At 42.0% G+C, this 15,639-nt stretch overlaps 1 protein-coding gene across 1 annotated transcript in view; it reads right to left on the reverse strand.

The window, feature by feature from the left end:
* LHFPL6 (LHFPL tetraspan subfamily member 6) overlaps window positions 1-15,639 on the reverse strand; it is a 194,795-nt gene that overhangs the window by 84,132 nt on the left and 95,024 nt on the right. The window lies entirely within an intron of this gene.

Below are 15,639 nucleotides of genomic sequence, written 5' to 3' on the forward strand. Positions count from 1 at the left end.
ATGTTCTTCTAGTTCTTTAAGACGAAATGTTAGGTTGTTTGAGATTTTTCTTGTTTCTTAAGGTAGGCCTGTGATGCTATAAACCTTCGTCTTATTACCACTTTTGCTGCATTCCAAAATTTTTGATACGTCGTATCGACATTGTCATTCGTCTCTATGTATCTTTTGATCTCTTCCTTTATTTCTTCTTTGACCCAGTAGTTGTTCAATAACATGTTGTTTAATCTCCACATATTTGTGGTTTTTCCAGCTTCCTTTCTGTAGCTGACTCCCAGTTCCAATCCGCTGTGCTCAGAGAATATGCTCGGTATGATTTTAATCTTCTTAAATTTGTCGAGACTAGTTTTGTGCCCCAACGTATCCCTGAGAACGCTCCATGAGAAGTAGAGAAGAATGTGTATTCTGGCATTCCAGAATGAAAAACTGTGTAAATATTAATTATGTCAACTTGGTAATGTGTCATAGAAGGCCGATATTCCTTTATCGATTGTCTGTTTGGATGATCTATCATTTGCTGTCTGTGGGGTTTAAAGATCCCCTTCCGTAATTGTGTTTTTGTCAGTTTCTCCTTTTAGTTTTGTTAGTAATTGCTTTGTATATTTTGGGGCTCCCAAGTTAGGTTCACATATATTGATAAATGTTATGTCTTCTTGTTTTATTGTCCCTTCTATCATTATAAAATGTACACTGTTGTCTCTTCTTACCTTGTTTATCATGAACTCTGTTTTGTCAGATACAAGTACGGCTACTCCCCCTTTTCTCTGGGTGCCATCTGCTGGGTATCATCATCCACCTCTTCACTTAGACTCCATGTTTGTCTTTGTAGCTGAGATGTGTCTCCTGAAGGCAGCATATAGTTGGGTCTTAATTTTTAATCCATTCTGCTAGTCTGCATCTTTTAATCGGGGAGTTGGTCCATTTACATTTAGTGTGATTATTGATATATGGGAACTTCTTCTAGCCATTTCATCTTTTCTCTTCTGGTAGCTTTGTATCCCCATTGTGTCTTTTTTCCTTGTGTTTCTGTCTGCTATTTTAGTTTGGTCATATTTTATTATTTTTTTCCTTCATTTCCTCTTTTTTATGTAATGTGTCTCAGTTTTAAAATTTTGTTTTGTGTTTATTAGGTTTATGAAAAAAGTTTTATACATACAATAGTCCTTTTTCTTGTAATTGTTTCTTATCTCCATTCGCCTGTGCAAGTTCAGTCTTTTTGTCTCTCCCCTTTTCTGTTTTTGTTGTCAAAAATTATCCCTTTTTATGCTGTGCATTTATTTCCAAGTTGTAGTAGTTGTCTTCTTTTTTTAAAAGTGCTTTTTATCCTTTTAACCTTTATGTTATATTTAAGTGTTTAATACCCTGTTCTGAACAACAGTTGCAATTTCTTGCTTTTGTCTGTTCGCTGTCATCTTACTCACAGTATTACATCCTTTCGTCTTCTTGTTTCAAGTAGAAGAGCTCCTTTTAGCATTTCTAGTAATGCACGTCTTGTAGCGGTAAATTCCCTCAGCTTTTGTTTGTCTGGAAAATTCTTTATTTCTCCTTCGTATCTAAAGGATAACTTTACTGGATGTACTAGACTTAGCTGGTGGTTTCTCTCTTTCAGTATTTTGAATACTTGATTTCCTAGTTTATAGGGTTTCTGTTGAGAAATCCAATGATAATCTAGTGGGATTTCCTTTATAGGTTACTGTCTTCTTTTCCGGGGCTACCCTGAGAATTCTTTCTTTGTCATTAATTTTTAACAACTTTTGTATTATGCGCCTTGGAGAAGGTCTTTTTGTACTGCAATAACTGAGTGTTCCATTGGCTTCTTGAATTTGAGTGTCTCGCTCTTTCCATAGGTTTGAGAACTTATCACGGATTACTCATTTGAATGGGCTCTCTGGTCCCTTCTCCCTCTCTTCTCCTTCTGGTATACCCATCATTCTTATATTGAACTTTCCAAGAGAGTCAGATAGTTCTTGTAGAGTTCTTTCTTTCTTTCTTTCTTTTTTACTCTCGATTCTCTCTTTTCTTCCACCTGAGTCATTTCTACATTTCTATCTTCAATATCACTGATTCTTTCCTCCACCTTGTATCCTAAGCTCTCTAATTCATCTGGGATGGAGAGTGGAGGTGGGTACCCACGTCTGTGTCTTTGTTTTCTGCTTGGTAATGGCAGCTGCTAGACCACAGCTGCCACACCTTCGTGCTCCCTCTTTGCTCCTGTCACGGGATTTAACTGCATTGTTATGCTGGCCTCTCAGGCCTGAATATCGCTTCTTCTCCTCTGGTCCTTAAGGCTGCCGAGTGTATGTGCTGCAGCCTAACATCCACTCTGTGACTGCATCTGCTAGGGTGATGGCGATCTCCAGGCTGCATCCAGGGAGCTCCTGTCTCTGTCTGTCCCCAAGACAAGCCTCCCCTGCTCGCCCCAATGTGCCCACCTGCAAATGTCTCAATGTGTGGATGTCTCAGATGTGTCTGTGTGTTGAGCAGGGAATCTTTTGTTGAATTATAACTGTCCAACTTGTTGTAACTTCAAAGGGAGAGACATAGAGGTCTTTTCATGCCACCGTGTTGCTGAAATTACCTAGAAGTTATTCCCATAGCATAGAACTTTTATGTAAACATGATTATCATTCCCACTCATTGCTATTCGGAAAAATCCAAAGTTATTTTCAATAAAGAAGGGATTTATTTGAAAAATTTTCAGCAACGCATCACTAAATGATTCTTATCATTTCCAGAAGACAACGTGGATGAGATAAGTGGAATGCATTTTTTTCTTTTCTAGCTGTTATCATAGGAAGGAAATACATTCCTCAGACAGGTGAAAAGGTAACCCCTAAACCACAGAGCAAATCGAAGACGGAGCTTAGACTGACACCTGGGACTCCCGGGTCTTCCGACTCTGTTTATTTTTTTTTTCACCTTATCTTGCTAGCCCTAGACACTCAGTGGTTTACGAACATGTCCATTCTCTGTGGCTGAATGTCCGTTCCCAAACAAGGACTACTCGGTCATTTGCACAAGAGAGAGAATCAGATCATTACAATTAAAATCACTGATTAGCTTCATTCCATTTAAAATGCCTTTCTCCTCTTACTTATTACCATTCTTATAAATTCCACTTCTCTTTCTCAAGGGCTCTCCCCCCATTCGATGAGTGTAAGGATGACCACGGGGAGGGGTCGACAAGGCAGAAACAAATCTCCCTCTCTCATTCTCTTGGTGACTTCATTATTACAGGACTCGTGTTCGAAACTCTGATAAACAACACACCACTTCCGTTTGATTTATTTTCTGGGAAACACGCCAAGGCTCCGCAGCGAGAGCAGGAAGTCTTCTTATTCTCTTAATGAACTTGAAAGGATTCTTCCCTTCTTTATTAACAGCTGTCGTCTGCACTGTGCAGCTCTTCCTGCAACCAGAGCTTAGGTCCCTTGGAGGTACGGTGCTCTAGTGATGACTGCACTGTGTGAGTGGGAATATGCAGAGTGAGGGGGACAGCTGAAGCAAAGCCAGGGCATCTTCATGCAGATAACGGAGCACTTGGAGCCCTCAAACCACCAGGTACTCTGATAGGCGGGCGGGGGTGGAGGGTGTGGCTGAGGAGCGGGGGGCAGAGGTCTTCATGGAGCTCTCCTCTCAAACCAGAGTTCCAAAGATGGCCGAGGTCCATCTACATATTCACACCGGCCAGGCCTTGGTGCCACCTCATCTGCCTCTTTTGAACTGGTGTGCTTTAAGCATTAAAGGTCTCCAGAAAAATGCCCAACGCTTCTAGAATAAGGAGAGAAAGATAGATCACAGACACACACACACACACACACACTAAACACAAATAAATTTTGTGTTTACCCATCCAATATGCCATGTTGAGACCTATATTATGAAACTTGCAGGTGATCGGTGAGTTCCTTAGAGACTCCGTAGTGAAAGGATGAAAGCCAATGACAGTCCAGGTAAAGGATGTGGCACTTTTGTTCCCACACAATGCAACTTGAAGTTTATTTAACTTCTCCCACTGCAAATGCGTCCAATGCCACTTTTATATTAGGTTAGTCTACAAGATTTTATATAGTTGGACTCATTAACTTCATCGGTAGACGTCCTTCTGGGTCACTTTATGTGAGCCTGTCACACGCCAATATTCGGTAGGAAATAACCTTTCCCTGGAAAAGGGTACAGTGTAAAACACAAAACGATCGTATTATTTAGAATTGATGACAATCACCTAGTATTTCCAGTTCCAGAGTCAATGCCGCTGACATTTTATGAGAACTAGAAATTGCTCACAAGCGTCAGTGAACTGCAAAAATAACCCTAAGAATGGGGGACAGATTCAAGGACAGCCACCCACGCTGAATCAAACAGAAACGGTGCTCATGCGCAGGTGCACATCTCAACAGGTAACTCCTTGGCCAGGTGCTTTACCGATACAAATGCCACAAAGACGAATCCATAAAGTATAACTTAGAGCCTTGGCAAAGAGTGACTTTACAGCCGAATAAAACCATCAATGCGAATTCAGGATTTTCTTTACATCCTTTTTTGTATAACTAAGGGGCATGTTAAGTCCAATTTCTTTCTTCTGCTGCTCCTCTAGAGGAACAAAGAGAAATGAGGAAAAGAAAATTTCTCAGAACTAGATGACCTTCTAGCAAATTGCCAATGACACAAAATGTCCTCAGTATGTTAGGACGGAGTTTAAAGAAAGGGTAACTATTCAATACACAGTCATTGATGCAAAAGCAACTCTGAATAGTTTATCTCCCTGCATAAAACTGCAATCACGACACAGGAAGAATTCTGCCACAAAGCCTCTGCTTACAAGGTACTTAAGGGGTATGATTCTTTTATGACTCTATTAAACATCCTGTATCATGTGGTCTGTGAAAACGTAATAAAAGAGGTTTAAGTAACATCATTGTAGAAAGAAAAGGACGAACTCGTCAACCTGTAATAACACAGCTTTTCTATTTTATAGGTTTAAAATAACAACACAAATTATTTTTCATTTTCATGGAGAGAATTTCAATTGTCTTTCTTTTTCCACTTTTCCCGATTGGAGTCAATGTTTCAATTTTCCCATGAGAAGAAACTTGGTGAGACAAATTGGTAACTTGGTTTTTATCTCATAAATTAAAATGGAATATCGTTATTTTTCCCTTGCTGGTTTAAACAGGATCTCCTTAATGAAGATAAAGAAAATAATGTTCCTTCACCTTCTTTCTTAGCCTTCTACAGTCAAACTAACAAGTCACGATGACTTTGATTTGAATACTCTTAGGATCATTTAATGCTAACCCTGAGCTGGCAATGAACAAATAAATAAGCTCTCATTAAACTCTGCTTGTGCTAAAACTGTACAAAGGCAGCTGACAAATGAGGGCCCAGCCCACCAGGCGCGTGGACTGGTGACAGGGACGGGCGGGTACTGCAGGCGATGAAGCACTCACTGCACACTGCACACGACGCCGGGGAGCCAGCGGGGCGGAGAGACCCTCTCCGTCACAGCACAGACAGGAGAGATGCTAACAGGTAAGAGTGGGCCTCCTAGATGGCTGATGGAGGAACCGATTTTTCAAAGAAGCGATTCATTTTGTAGATCCATGGCACTCATGGGTTAGGTTGAACTTGTTAAAAATAGGTTGAAATAAGTCAGGCAGAGAAAGATAAATACCATATGATTTCAGTTATATGCGGAATCTAAGGAACAAAAGGAACAAACTAATCGAAAACAGACCCACAGATACAGAGGACAATCTGGTGACAGCCAGAGGAGAAGGGGCTGGGGGGCTGGAAAAGTGGGGTGAAGGATTAAAGAAGTACAAATTGGTAGCTGATGGATGGTCACGGGGATGGGGAGCACGGCATAGGGAATGCGGTCAGCATTAATGTAATGGCTGAGTGGAGGGCCAGGGGAGGGAGGCAGGGAGCAATTGGGGGGATCATTTTATAAACTATACAAATGTCTAACCAATGTACAGTATACTTGAAACTAATAATAAAATGAAATTTTAAAAATAGGTTGAACTTGCGATATATCTCCGATGTGACCCAGAAATCTGTGTTTTTAATAAGTTTCCCATTTGATCTTGATTTAGGTGGTCCCAGGACCAGCCCTGTAGAACCACAAAGCACATGGATGGGGAAGGGCGGGTGGCATGTCAGGCAGGAGGGCCCATCTGTGAAACTACAGTATGGCAGAGTGCACGAGCATAGAGTAACTGAGAAACAGATATCAGATGTAGGCGGCCACCTGATCGTGAAGGCCTTCCCTGCCACGTGCAGGAGCTTGAACTTGATCCTGAATGTGATGGAGAATCAATTTCAGTGCTGACAAGAATGAGAAAAAAAGTCAGATGTGCTTAAATACTTTTCAGGATCATAAAAAAGTTGAGAGGCAAGCCTTTCAATTTGCTTAGTTGATCCGTTTTTTAAAAAATAACGCCATGAAGAAATAAGAAATACTTTGTTGTTTTTAATGCAGACATTAATGTCAGAATACAATGATTTGAAATGCCCACCAAAATCTTAGGGTACTGTGCTAGTAGCACGTAACAGATGATACAGGTAGCCTGCAAATACTGCAGACACCATCCACAGCCACACAAGGGTGACTTCTAGGACAGCATCCACATTCTTGTTGGCACCATGATGATTCCAAGACAGCCCCACATCCCAGGTGAGACCACCAACTGCTATAAGACGTAGCTAATATCACAGAGAAGCCGTCATCGGAAGTAGCAACAACTGGGGACCGTGATCAGAGTGTAAATGAAGTGACACCATTATCAGTCCCAGTAAAAATGTCAGACGATCACTCCCCTCCATCCCACACCTCCTAGGGGAAGTCAGACAATGACACGTGGCACTGCCACCAGGAAGGAAAGGCCAAGTTCATGGCAGCCCTGAGCTACTGCATCAGAAGCAGCTCCATGACGCAGGAAATAAACTTCGCACAGGTAACGGCGTGTGCTTATGTTTGTGTCCTGACTGTATCACCAGTGATATTTTCATTATTTCATCCAAACTAAAAAGATGAATTACCTTTTCCTGTAAACTGAGTCTTTACTATTTCTATTAATGAATTATGGCAAACACACATGATCGATATTGCATTTAACCTAAGGGAGAACATATTCTGTTTTTTTAGTCTCAACGAGAAGATCTACTTTTATTTAAACATGCGTTAATCAAATTGAAAATAAAAACTTGAACTCCAAACTAAAAATATAAAAATATGCTTATTTTTATATGCTCAGTTAAATACTATTTAAATAAAGACTTGCAACTCAACCAAGTTACAATATGCCAAAGAGTTATTTGGTCATTGGCATGACTTCTAAATTCCTACTGAAAATCTAGAATAAGAATTTGGCAAAGTAACTGAGCCTAAGGAAATTCTGCTGCATGTTAGTAAAATGTTTAATAAAAAACAAATTGAAGGCGGGGCTTATTGTATTTCCTCATGCCACCTGTAGGATTGCTAGGAACATATATCTGTTAAGAAAAACTATTTCAGGTCTGAAGAATTTATAAACCTATTTGCAAAGTGACGCCAGCAATAATGTTCGATAACGTGTCTGCTTAATACTCCAGAACCTGCAAGGAACCTCAGATTGTCAAGCTTAAAGACAGTGTCCAGCTTAAGGAAATAAGCAGCCGCACGGCCTCATGAAATGCCAAGCCCATTGCTCCAGTGCAAAGGCGGGTATTCGATATTGTCCTTGTGGTCACATAAAGTGAACAATTTGATAAGCTGTTGATAATATCTGCAAACTGTACCAGATCAGACACGGATAGTGAAAGGGAGATTTTGACACTTTAAAAATTCGATCTCATTTCCCTCCGCTGCCTAGCGCATCCCGTGCTCTCGACATCCAACCTGCTCACGGTCCTGACGACCCTGTCCTCCCCCATCCTCCCCCATCCTCCCCATTTCACCTTCAAGCTCCCACGACCGCTCCCGCTTCTCGGCTGATGACACCTGTCAGGCCCGCAGGTGACTCCAACGCCTCTTCTAACTTGCATCCCGCGCCTGTGCTCTTCGGTCCCTGGACCACCGCGGTCCACGTAGTCGGCAGCATGTCGCTTGGCTCCGGGCGGTCGCCACGCGCTGGGCCTGAGCGGGCTCCGCGCAGGCTGCGCTCACAGCTCTTTGGGGGGTCCATCTGCACATCCTCTGCGGGGACTGTGCGACATGCTCAGCGGTGGGCCTTGATCTGCAAACACACTCTGTTCCGGGAGGATCCAGGAAGTGGGGTGTGGGCCCCTTTCCACATCCCCCAGGGACCTCAGCAGACTGCCACCGAGGAAGGGGCATTCTGTGTGTTAACCGCAGGGCACTTTTCCAAGCACGCGAGAATTCAGCCCTAGATTAAACCTGTTGGCTTTTGTTGGCCGCGGAAGGGCCTGCATCTGCTCCCCGGTGAAGCGGACAGGAAGTGTGACTTCCGAGAGAAAAACAAAGTCCACATGATTTCTGGGTTCTAGTTCCAGCCCTTCCCACAGTTAATGCCAACAGGTAGCTCAGTAATGGTGGTCCCGCTGAGCATGAGTCATCTGCGTTTCCATTAACCTAATCATCAGCCGCGGATAAACGTATCCCAAACGATTAGATAGTTATAAGTTGCAAGCCAATTGGTGACAGCCCAGCAGCAGCGATGTGAAAACCAATATACAATTTGGAGAACAATTAAACTAAGAAAATCTTCCGAAATGAGGACAATCTTCCCATTTCCAAAACCACACTAAAGCATGAGGCATTTACTGAGCACTTACTAGACACGTGACACTGCTCTGAGGAGGGGCGGGGGGTCGCTAAGAAGTGAGCACCCCAGCCCTGGAGAAGTGATTTATGGAAGTCTGTGACGTGATATAGAAATGAAATTGAAAATAGCCATGGAGAGTTTTGTGGAATCAATGATATATTTATTGGATTTTCCTCTAGGAAACTAGAACTAAACTGTAAACATTTTTTGAGCCTCTATAGGGGGCCGGGCACTGTGCTAACTGCTGAAAATATAATGAATAAAATAACAGTTGAAAGAATTCACGGGCTATAAAGGGACCTAACCCATGAACACACAGGCATTACGCTATAATTTGCATAGTGATGGCACGTTAAGTGTACTTCGTATGGGTATTTTGTCTTTTTTAAAATCTAGCTCAATTCCCTGGGTGTTCAGATGGACTCACTTTAGTGGCCATGAACACGGTGACAGCGAGATGGGACAAGTGCCTTTTTAGAGTGAGTGGGACAGGAAATAATCCCAAACACATCTTTGAGCCCTGGGGAGACCCTTGGCTGAAGCCGACTCAAAAGCACTTTATCTAAACTCAGGGCAGGGTGTCTCTGACACCTTCCCAGAGATGTTCAGTCAGCCACAAGGGCTGTGGGACTTTGCAGAGCTGTCTCAAGGCCACTGCAAAGCTGCTGTGTGATAACTTTGGAATAGAAAAACAGACAGAAATGAAAAGGACAGCACAGGACTAGACAACAGAAACGCCACCCCCGGTAACCGGCACGCTCAGCGTGCTGGCCCAGAACACACGTTTGAGAGTCCCCTGCGACCGACGTGATCACACACTCCTACACTCAAGTGTCAGGGCGAGGCGGCCTGCCAGGAGCCAAAACCCATTACCGTGGCTCCACACACATTACCCCGTTTCATAGCCTGCTTTTTTAAATTTACAATATAAAATTAGCATTTTCCCACAGTATCGGAAACCCTGCAAATAAGTTAATTTGATAAACTAGAAAATATAGGTAAATAAAAATAAGGGGAAACTCCACCTGTAATTCCACATGCACAGAAAACCCCCATGGATATTTTGGCGCAGATTCTTCCAAACATGCCAGCTTGAAGAAGGTCTTCTGAGAAAGACAAGAGTTTCAGAAAAGTGTAAAGAGAAGAAAATGCAAAGCTGGCCCTGGACCATGAGATATACGACGTTAACCCCGGATAAAGGTTCGTATACACTTTAAATAAAAGCGCTTCCCACCCAGTACATATGATAGTTACGTCTGAACTTTACAGCGTCTTGACATAGAAGCCTCTATATTCACATATTTATATTAATATAAATATGTATAGTTCATACGGAGCATCTATTGACCATTATTCTTTTCAACTGGCCTTGTCATTGGTCCACTGTTGTCCCAAGATAAAGGGTATTTTTTGATGGTTAAGAAGAAGGGATAGCAAGACAAACCCCTCTAGGGGAAGGCCATCTACTGTCGCCCCCGAAGGACTGGTCTTAAGTGGTTGCTCATGAACAGGTCTTAGAAAAAATGTCACACCAGGAATATCTTTGTGTGGGCCACTAAACTCCTCCCTCTCACAGCGACTTCTGGGTTCAAGAGACCACCCTTCTTCATTCAAGAAAAAATCCTTACAGAAAGACAGACTTGCAGATGGTAGTCTGTGCGGTGATTAATAACATGAAGTAAACACCAGACTACAAGCGTATCGCTTACCGATATTCTTAAAAAGAACAAATCTTAGAATCATACAACTTGAAATTATTTTTAAAGGTTCAAAAAAGGTACATATTGCAATGTTATTTTAGTATCAAAAAATGGAATAACCACATATTAACAGAAAAATGAACGTCATAACCATAGAGACAAGCACTATTTAGCTATTAAAATTATATTAGCATGAATAGTTTAATGTAATGTAGTATATATTTGTATGTCCATATGTAAATGGATGTGTGGCAAATTATAATGGAGTATTATAGGTTGGTCTTCCCTCTTATTTTAGTTTGCTTATACTTTTAAGTTTGCCCCACTAACTAGTATCAGTTGTGTAATAAAAAAAATATTTGGAAAAAAAATGTGTAATAACACAGGCATATGCTAATGTTATGATGGTTATTGAAAAAATCAGGCAATGAAAAACTATTTAAGATGTGACTAAATACAATGTTTTAATTCATGGTGAAAAAGAACTAAATAGAAATACTTCGAAATATCTGTTCAATAATCATTCAGCCCATATTATTAAGTACCTACTTCATACTAAGCACTATTATATTCCCTGAGTATAAAGTGGTAAACGAGACAGACAAGGTGGCTGCTTTTCTGGAGCTTACATTCTAAATGAATAAAATTCAAGGATCAAGTAATTAAAGAAGCAAGAGCTTTTCTGACGCTAAGTGCTGTGAAGAAAATCCAGAGGCATCTGTCATGGAAACTAAGTGGGAGGATGGGCTATTTTAGATTACGTGATGGAGGGGTTGCTGCTTTAAAGAAAGATCTTGGGTGGAACCTAAATAGTAGGGACAAGCCAGCAGGTGAAGATGTAAGGACATGGAGGAATAAGTAATAAGGGAGGCAAAGGCCCCTAGATTAAATGAGCTTGTTAGAGTTGGAACACGGGAAGCCATGGGGTGGGGACACTGGTCCAGGATTCACGTGGAGGAGCAGGAGAGGGTCAGCTCATGCAAGGCCGAGGTATTAAGTCTGCATTTTATTTCAGTTAATGAGACTTGATTGTAAGATCTTAAACAGGGGTGTGGCCTCACCTGAGTACCTGCTGATGGAGGGGAGGGGGAGTTGAAGGAAGAGGAGACATCGGGCAAGAGTCCAAAGTCTGGAGCTGTGGCCAGGTGGCGGTGCCATGACCACTAAGATGGGCACAGATTGAAGGTGGTGGAATCGAAAGTCTCCTGGCCACGTGTTGTTGGACATGCCAAGTGAAATGCCTAGGGGGCAACTGGCTATCTGAAGCTCAGTGGAGAAGATAGCGATGATGAAAACCTTAGAAATTGTTGGCATGCAGATAATATTTAAAGCATAGTTCTGGATGGAATCACATCAAAAGTAAGTGCAAACAGAGAATATTCGAGAAGAATCAATCTTGTCCAAACTAACAGGTCGAACGGAGGAAGATAAGGACAACACTTGGTGAATTATCAAGAAGACTAGGAAGACATGATATCTTGGAAGATGAGCAGAAAGACTATTTCAAGAAGAAGAAATAATTGATGCGTCAACTACTGCACAGAGGTTCAGTAAAAGGAGACGGAGAATTATCCGCTGGCTACGCGACACTGAGGTCGTGGGTGACCTGGACGATGGCAGTTTTAGTAAAGGGACAGAGAAGGAAGACGCACTGGACCAGGCAGGAGGAGGAAAAAACGGGAGAGAAGGAGGCAAAGACAGCAACTAACTACAGAAAACTCCACGGTATGGAAGCTGGCAAAGTAGGAGGAGTCAGAAGGGAATGTAGAGGCTCCTTAGCGGAGGGAGGTGCCAGCTCACTGAAAGAGAAGGGATTAGACAAGGCTGGGAAGGGGCACCTTTCATCCGCTGTAATAAAAAAGAAGCCAGAGATTACGGGATAGATGCAGGCAGCCGGGCAAGCACTGCAGAGGATGGGTTGGGGGGTTGCCATCTTTTATTTTGCCCATTTTAACAGCAGTTATCTCTGATGATTTGGATTATTGGTGAATTTTATTTTTGTGTTATAACACTTTCGTGTATTCTCTGAAATTTCTATAATGATCACATATGACATTCTTAACAAAAACAAACATTATTTATAAACCAAATATTGGATAAAACTTAAAACCACACTGGAAACGTTTGAAAACTTTAAAAACAGTTACGTTACCCAAGAATTTATTTGAACATACATTTAAAAGACAGAACATTTTTACGGCATAATCTCTGCCCCCTTCTTCTCTCCAGCTGTCAAAAAACGCTTTCCTCCTGGTCTATTTCTTCCTAGGGGTTGTGTCTGGGGCAAGAAACTGTACCAATATGGTGACTTTGGAACTCAACCAGAAAACAGAATTTTTCTTTGTCCCAACACAAGTCTCACATCAAAATGTCACGTATACAAAAATAATAGGTCTAGATTATTTCAAACTCCTATCTAGTCACTTTTTTTTTTTTTCCGCAAAAGTACATCCTGCTGCTTGTCATCCAATTCTGCCTCAGGCAAAGGCATTTTATAACGCCACAAAACACACAGTTTATTGGTATAGATTCCATGTCCTTTTAATTTTTTTAGATGAAATCCTGATGCGATTTTCTTCGTGGGTTTCAGACTCTAACTAGACCTAATTTAGTATTTTGCTAAGGCACTAAAAATCGATTTAGAGAGGAAGAAGACGGAGCTGCCAGTGGGAGTAACTTTCTGACTGAGAGAAAGGAAGTGGCTAAGATATTCGGCCACACTTGATTCCCAGCCTGTCACCATTCCCACGATAGCAGAGAATGGCTTGAGACCAGCTGAGCTCAGTTTGCCTTTTAACATTTATAAAAGACTTTGGATGTTCAAGATAGTTCGACATCTGGCATCCCAGAGGGAAGAAGGAGATCACTGATCGCAGTCACAAGAATTAGTCATCTTCTTAGTGGACTATTACGTTATTTTTCCTCGGTTTACAAAGATTCCCTTGGAGGAATACAGTTATACGGGTAGTTTTGAGATCTACTTCTCAAAGATAGTTTTCTAAATTTTGCTTTAGTTTGCTGCAGTTGTAAGAAAATTTTAATTGGAAATTAAAATTGAGCGGAAACCCATTAATTATAATTTTTATAATCCATTAAAATATAAGTATATCCCATTAAAAACAATTTTTTCTATGAACGCATGATCCAGAATTATAAACTGTGTGGATTCTCCCGGGGAAAACCAGCCGCTCATGGAATATCTGTACGCCGACCTCCCTTTCTCTTCTTTCCTCTCTTTCTTTCCTTCCTTTGCTCCTTCCCTTCATTTACTGGGATCATTTGCTTTAGTTTGTGGAGACTCTTCCGTCAATGTGAACTTCCTCTAAAAGAACGAAGCTCCTAGTAGGTGGCCGTAGTAGTTACGAGGGTTTTAAATACCAGCCTCTGCCTCATCCACGTTTGTGATATACTTCATTACGTGCAGAAGGTCTCACTTTGGGGGGCAGGGTGAATACCAAAATGAGGGGGTGCAGGCCTGTGCATGGCAGGCGAGTCTCCTGGAGACTTGTGTATGTGGCTGCCAACTGTCACCCTGACCTTCAGAATGACTGGTGGGCTTTTTCTCCTCTTCCCTGCACAGCAAGAGAGAACTTACTGATATTTACGGTGATGAAAACAAAGGACCAAACATGGTAGTTTTCATCGATAGTCCATTCTCCATTATTCACCTGTAAGCCTGTAGATTTTCCACGGCCAGTTTTCAATTCCAGAAAGGTTTCTACTAATGGCTCCTATCATTCGGGGCCACTGTCCCCTCATTAGTCAATTCTGCTCAGGTTAATCTCAACTACATTCAACAGCAGATTCAGCAAAATGTGAAGGAAGATAAATCAGCAGGAAAAATCACACTACATACAAAACAGAAACAGGGGCGTTTGGGGCATATAGTTTGTATTATTAACAGTAGCTCTTCCTAACTGAACAACGCCTTAGAGGCATTCTGGTACTCTGACGATTTTATTTGTAAATTAGATTCAGAGAAATAGATTCAGCTATTTTTCAAGCATTCTACAATTAATGATCGAATTTGTAAACGAGTCAAGGAAAATTTGTTCTTCTCTCACAATAAAAGACAGCCATCTTTTATTTGTCTCACAAGTCAGTAGCAGATCACGGGACGATGAGAAAGAAACACTTCGTTGCTTACTCGGTTTCCAGAAGAATTCTGGTACACGCAAGACTGGACTAGAAAATAGACTAAAATAAGATTTCTCCGTGTTCTAACTGAGAATTTCAAGGATTTATCTGTTCCTTGGCTTCCACTACTGTGAATAATCAAGATCTAGCCAACATGAAGGCAGCTATGACAATCAGTACATTTTCAGAGAACAAAAGAAATCAGGATGGAACTAAAGGAAAATGATAGATGAGCCCTATTTTTTAAAATCTAGAAATTACAGTGAGGGAAATTTAGCTTGCTTTGACATCCTGCAGCATCGATGCCTGCTTCACCAATTGGCACGCAGTGGCCTGTGCCATTATCGTTGCTAGTAATAACTGGCTGTGCATCGATCTCGTACTACATTCTAAGTTATTTAAGGCACCTGACAAACTCTTTCTAACCCTTACAACGAGCTTCCAAGATAAGTATGGCCATTCCTATTTCACTGATAAGAAAACAAAGACTCGGGTGAGTAACAGATGGCAGTACCTGCTCAAGGCCACAAAGCCTGTTGGGTCAGGGGCAGCACAAGGGTGGAACCGAGACTGGCCGATCCCCAAACCCTCTGCACACAGCTTTCTCAAGGTCAGGTGTAGCTGCTCGCAGGTCCTGTTCTCTTTCCTAGCTGAGACCCTAAGCATGCAGTGGAGGGTGGGAGAGGAACCCTGAGTGGGACAAGGACCTAGAGGTTCCAGGCCTGTGCGCCACTCACTGTCCCCTGTGAGGTGCTCGGTGAGTGAGCGCTCGCGAGAAAGTCTCTGTTTCGGTAAGGGGATTTTGTTTGTTCTAGTTATTTCTACAGAAAGGCCAGAGGCAGCAGCATGGTTCCGTGAGGAGGGATAGCAATGCTTCTGCCACCAGCAAAACTTGGTAGAGTGTACTGTGTCAGCTAACACAACATTTAGAAAAATGTATCGCAGCCCTGTGCTATCACCGAGAAATGGGTCGGACACATGCAAACCCCCTCCCTGGGAGCGGTCGCTGGGGCTGAACCCTGTGCCATCCCAGCGGT

Source organism: Pteropus medius, unplaced genomic scaffold (assembly GCF_902729225.1).
Source record: "Pteropus medius unplaced genomic scaffold, Ma_sr-lr_union100, whole genome shotgun sequence".
Taxonomy (NCBI): Eukaryota; Metazoa; Chordata; class Mammalia; order Chiroptera; family Pteropodidae; genus Pteropus; species Pteropus medius.